Here is a 6,000-nt window from a genome sequence, read left to right as displayed (position 1 = left end):
ATATTGGTCAGGCAGGTCTCAAACTCCTGACCTTAGGTGATCCACCCACCTTGGCCACCCAAAGTGCTGGGATTACAGGCACAATAATCACAGCTACTTGGGAGGCTGAGGCAGGAGAATCACGTGAACCCAGCTGCAGCAAGCTGAGATCACACCACTGCACTCCAGCCTAGGTGACAGAGTAACACTGTGTCTCAAAAAAAAAAAAAAAAAAAAAAAAAGCATAACCTCAGTTTCCATCATAGCAAAGTATTCATTTATGTGCTGCTTTGTATTGTTTTGGAGACACATTTGACAGGCTGTACAGTCAAGGTCTCAAGGCTGACATAGTGGTCTCAAGGGCAGAGATGCAATTATGTTGTTCCACAGGTGCAAAGCTAGTAACAAAGAGAAGAAACCTGATAAACATTTATTGACTTGACTGGGTCTCTGGCTGCTCGAAAAAGATGGTGAGTGATGGGAGGCAGTATATACTGACCATCCCAGGAAAACAGCAAAATATGAGGCAAACACAAAGAACTATAGAAACACTACATTTTTCTTGATAATACCTTGCACGTAGTAGCTGCTTAATAAGTGTCATTAAATAATTTTCTTGTATTTTAAAATGAGTAGCAAGTTGACTGAAATTAAGAACTATGGCAATGTTAGGGCTCTAAAGGCAAAGAGAGAAGTAGGGGGATAGAATGAAGAAAGGGGAAGGTGATCTATTCCCTTGCCTTTGTGCTTTTGGTCATTTTTCCAAGTGTGCGTTACATTCAGCACCTCTGAGCGTCTTGTAGGGAAGCCTTAGGATAGGAGTCTGAACAGATCCAGGCACCAGAGAAAAGCAAAGGCTAAATTTTTTTTTTTTTTTTTTTTTTTTGAGATGGAGTCTCACTCTGTTGACCAGGCTGGAGTGCAGTGGCATAATCTCGGCTCATCACACTGAAACTCCACCTCCTGGGTTTAAGTGATTTTCCTGCCTCAGCCTCCCGAGTAGCTGGACTACAGATGCATGCCACCATGCCCGGCTGATTTTGTATTTTTAGTAGAGACAGGGTTACACTATGTTGGCCAGGCTGGTCTTGAACTCCTGACCTTGTGATCCACCTGTCTCGGCCTCCCAAAGTGCTGGGATTACAGGATTGAGCCACTGCGCCTGGGCAGCAAAGGCTAAATGCCTGGCTGCCTGCCTGCCTGGCTGCCTGCCTTCCTTCCTTCCTTTTTTTTCCTTCCTTCCCTCCTTCCTTTTTTTTTCCTTCCCTCCCTTCCTTCCTTCCTTCCTTCCTTCCTTCCTTCCTTCCTTCCTTCCTTCCTTCCTTCTTTCCTTCCTTCCTTTCTTCCTTCTTTCCTTCCTTCCTTCCTCCCTTCCTTCATGAGATAGAGTCTCACTGTGTCACCCAGGCTGGAGTGCAATGGCACCACGTTGGCTCACTACAACCTCCACCTCCTGGGTTCCAGTGATTCTCCTGCTTCAGCCTCCTGAGTAGCTGGGACTACAGGTGCATGCCACCACACCTGACTATTTTTTTTTTTTTTTGTATTTTTAGTGGAGACAGGGTTTCACTGTGTTAGCCCTGACCTCGTGATCCGACCACCTCAGCCTCCCAAAGTGCTGGGATTACAGGTGTGAGCCACCTCGCCCAGCCTCTAAGGCTAAATTTCTCAACTGTGACTGCTAATGCTGATTGGCAGAGAAGCCAGGAATGGCTGCCTTCTTTTTGACTTCCTGAGGCAGACAGGTAGCAGGGTTGGACAGAAATCCAGGTGAGTCGAACATCCCAAAGAAGTCCTGAAATGTTTTCTGTGTTAGAGGATGACAAAGCTGGATTCTGTGTCTGGAGAGGGCCCTAAAGGTTCCATGCCTTGTTGTCAGGAGCCAAGACACTGACAAGTGAGAGAAAAGAGTTGAATAAAAGCCTTGCAGAGAGGAACCAGTCTTCTCTATGCCATCCTCACACATGGAGGCAGGGGATGGGCCTCATGAGCTCAAGAGGGTACACAAAGTCATGGAGCCTGATGGTTAGTAGAGAAAAGAAAATTGGCTGGGCATGGTGGCTCACACCTATAATCCTAGCACTTTGGGAGGCTGAGAGAGGTGAATTGCCTGAGTTCAGGAGCTCGAGACCAGTCTGGGCAACACAGTGAAACCCCTTCTCTACTGAAATACAAAAAATTAGCCAGGCATGGCACCATGCACCTGTAGTCCCAGCTACTCAGGAGGCTGAAACAGGAGAATTGTTTGAACCCAGGAGGCAGAGGTTGCAGTGAGCCGAGGTCACACCATTGCACTCCAGCCTGGGCAATAGTATGAGACTGTCTCAAAAGAAAAAAAAACAAAAACAACAACTTATCTGCATCTGGAAGAAAGTCCCAGAGTCCTAACATTTCATGTTGGTTAGTTTCTTTCTTAGTTCTCAACACCCCACCTCCATTCCTTCCTCTAGGGTCAGTCCCCTCTGCCCCCTTCCTCTGGCATTTGTGGAGGTGTTCAGCACAGCATCTCCTCAGGCACAGTTCTTTAATCAAGGTGGAAGCCCTCTGTGAAGGGGCAGAGGAGAAGCTGGGCTGCTAATTGGCTCAGTGATGAGCTTTTGACAAATCCATGAAATGAATGGAAGAGGAGTGGGGAAAGAGGTGTTCCTCAGTGCAGGTGGGGGTCTGAGAAGGATGGGCGGAGACTTGTGAGCAGGCCCTTCTGCAGGTCTTCCCATGCCCCCTCCCCGCTGGGACCATTCACACAGGTCATAAGTTGCTAATCTCAGCCCCTAGAGCCCTTGCTACTCATCAGGGAAATTGCTGACTTTGGGATAAGCTATGAAAAGTGGCTGGACCTTAAATGTCAGTAGCACAGAGAGTCAAGTGCCTGCTGTGAGCTGAAAGATGAAGAGTCAAGATCCCCCAAATCCAGAGATCTACTAGAGTGTCTGAAAATCTGCTGCACAGGGACCTCCTTAGATCCCCGGAGAAGTAATTCTAAAGCTTTTCTCCATTATTGATACCTTAGATTGAATTCCTTCACTCAAGTTTTTTCAGTCTGAAAACATGCAGAAAAGCCTATGGCCAGTTTACATTATGACCAGGAGAAACCGGGAGAAAATTGCTGTCTTTTTCTCCATTCCACTCCACTCATTGAAGAAGGCAGTCCTTAATGCAAGGAGGCAAGGAATGGTTGGTAACAACTTTGTTTTGTTTTGTTTTGAGACAGAGTTTTACTCTTGTTGCCCAGGCTGGAGTTCAATGGTACAAAGGTGGCTTACTGCAACCTCCGCCTCCCAAGTTCGAGTGATTTTCCTGACTCAGCCTCCTGAGTAGCTGGGATTACAGGCACCTGCCATCACACCTGGCTAATTTTGTATTTTTAGTAGAGATGGGTTTTTGCCATGTTGGGCAGGCTGGTTTCAAACTGCTGACCTCAAGTAATCTGCCCACCTTGGTCTTCCACAGTGCTGGGCTTACAGGTGTGAGCCACCGCACCGGACCGAGAACCATTGTCTTTTAAGGGCTGTCAGCATCGATGATATTTAGAAGTATATAAAAAATTTTTTTATAATACAGAGAGATGGGGGTCTTGCTATGTTTCCCAGGCTGGTCTCAAACTCTTGGGCTCAAGTAATCAGTCTGCTTGAGCCTTTCAAAGTGCTAGGATTACAAGCGTGAGCTACAGCGCCTGGCCAGTACTTTGAACTGACTGAGAGAAGAGGAAACACCTGGTTAGATAATGTAAAAGCAAGACTAATGATAGAGGTTCAAAAGATGTTCTTGTTTTTTGAATATATGTATGTATGTGTTTGTTTTGTTGATAAGGCGGAGCATGGGCCAAGCTTATCTAAATTCTCATAAATCTTCTAAAGCTATGTCATTTATGAGTAAGTATCAATATGTAGAACAAGTATTCTTCATACTACTAATACGTAATAGATTATACTACAAATCAGTAATTCATGTGTGTTCAAACTTTCATTGGTCATGCATGATAGTTGCTAACAACTGAAAAAATAAGAACATTTTGGTTTATAGGGGTAGAATTTGTAATGAGTTTTACCACAATGATGATGATGAGAAAAATAATAATAGTTGATTTTTATTAATTATGTACTTGTTATATGTATAATAAATAATAAAAATTAGTTACTATTGGGTATGTCTGGCCAAGTACTTTACATGCATTATTTCACCTAATCCTCACAAAAGATATGGAAAATAAGTTAAGTAATAGAAAATAGGTTCTATCATTGTCTTTTTTTTTTGAGGCAGAGTCTCACTCTGCTGCCTAGGCTGAATTGCAGTGGTGTGATCATGGCTCACCGTAGCCTTAAACTCCTGGGCTCGAGTGATCCTTTTGCCTCAGCCTCCTGAGTAGCCAGGACTATAGGTGCACACTACCATGCCTGGCTAATTTTTAAATTATTTGTAAAGATGAGGTTTCACTATGTTGCCCAGGCAGGTCTCAAACTCCTGACCTCAAGCAATCCTCCTGTCTCAGCCTCCCAAAGTGTAGGGATTATAGGCATGAACCACCGTGCTAGACTTATTACTGTTTCTTAGATGAGAAAATTGATGCACAAAGCACGTTAAGTGATTTGTCCAAGATGCACGTTAGTTTTAATAGCATTCTTTGCTTCTGATACAGGAAACATTCACAATTGATAAGGAACTGCAGGTGTGGAAACCAAGCTGATGAGTAATAATGATGCCCATTATAAGTCAATCCAGTATGAGGTACATTTTACACACCTTAAATCCTCAAAACAACCTGGCAACCTATGGTGTACTGACACCTGTTTTACTGATGAGGAAATTTGCCCAACTTCCTACAGCTTTTATGGACAACTGGACCAAACAGAAGACCTCTGGTACCTCCAGGGACTAGTGATTATATCCAACTCTTGTTGGTCCGACCTAGGCTAGAGCTGTTGAAGTTGTCAGAACTTGCTCTAATAATGCCAGCCCTTTAGCGATTTTGACAGACTGTAGTCCATTTTTTCTCTTGGAGAGGAAAAAGAGAAATTCGACTATGGAGACTAGTGATTGGCCTAAGTCCACGCAGCAGACAGGAGGATAATGAGGGAGCTGGGATAAATTATACTGGTCAGGTTCCCCAATTCTCAGCTTGGTTGTTTTCTATGAGACCATCCAGCCTCAAATAACGCATTCGCTAGCTGCCTATCCTTTGCAAATATCCCCAACTCCTTGCCATTCTCTTTCAGGCCCTTTGCTTTCTTTCACATCTCAGACGGGCTCCTTTGCTGATGGTAGCCTAATGGCCAGGAAGGTGGCACCGTGTCTGCTTAGCGCCGGGCTCCTGTTCAGGCCTTTCTCTTTCCTGTAAAAGGAGCTACACATTCTTTGCTAGTGCAAGATGTGCAAAGTAATTTTCTCCTGACCTAGTGTATGGGTAAATCAATCTAGCATCGCAAATCCAGTAACAGAGTTAGGTGATCTGTGCGTAATGGGTTGAGGCAGGGAGTCTCCGGAGCTCAGCCCGTTCAGCACAAAAAAGGCCATATAAATCCCTCTCTCTGTGAAATCCTCTTGCACACAACAGGAAATGTACAAGACAGTGAGAATACAGTCAACCTATTGGAATTTCTTTTTCGAAGAAAAAAATAGATTGCAAAGGAAAATTATTGATTGCCAACCTTCCAGCCTTGTCAGGAGAGCTATCCTGCAGTCAGTCATTAGATGTGACATTCCTAAGGCTCGGGGGATGGTTAGGTCATTTAATACTATGTCAATATTAAGTTACATCATAAATAATTGGAACTTCCTGAATATTTAACAAGAACTTTGTTGTGTAAATTTGGAAATCATCCAAATCGAGACAACTGACTTATATTATTGTTTAGCCTTCTGGGTCTAACTCGTTATGGGGGTTTAGTTGTTTTGAACTTTGGTCCTTTTAGCAGAGAGCAGAAAAAAAGAAGTTAAACCAATTGACTTTTAGATAGTCATTTTCTCTTTCTTTTTTGGTTTTGAATTGATTAATGCTTTTTTATCAAGTAAATAAGATCAAAT

This window comes from Callithrix jacchus, chromosome 10, assembly GCF_049354715.1.
Source record: "Callithrix jacchus isolate 240 chromosome 10, calJac240_pri, whole genome shotgun sequence".
NCBI classification, from domain to species: domain Eukaryota; kingdom Metazoa; phylum Chordata; class Mammalia; order Primates; family Cebidae; genus Callithrix; species Callithrix jacchus.
Note: the sequence above shows the minus strand (reverse complement) of the source record.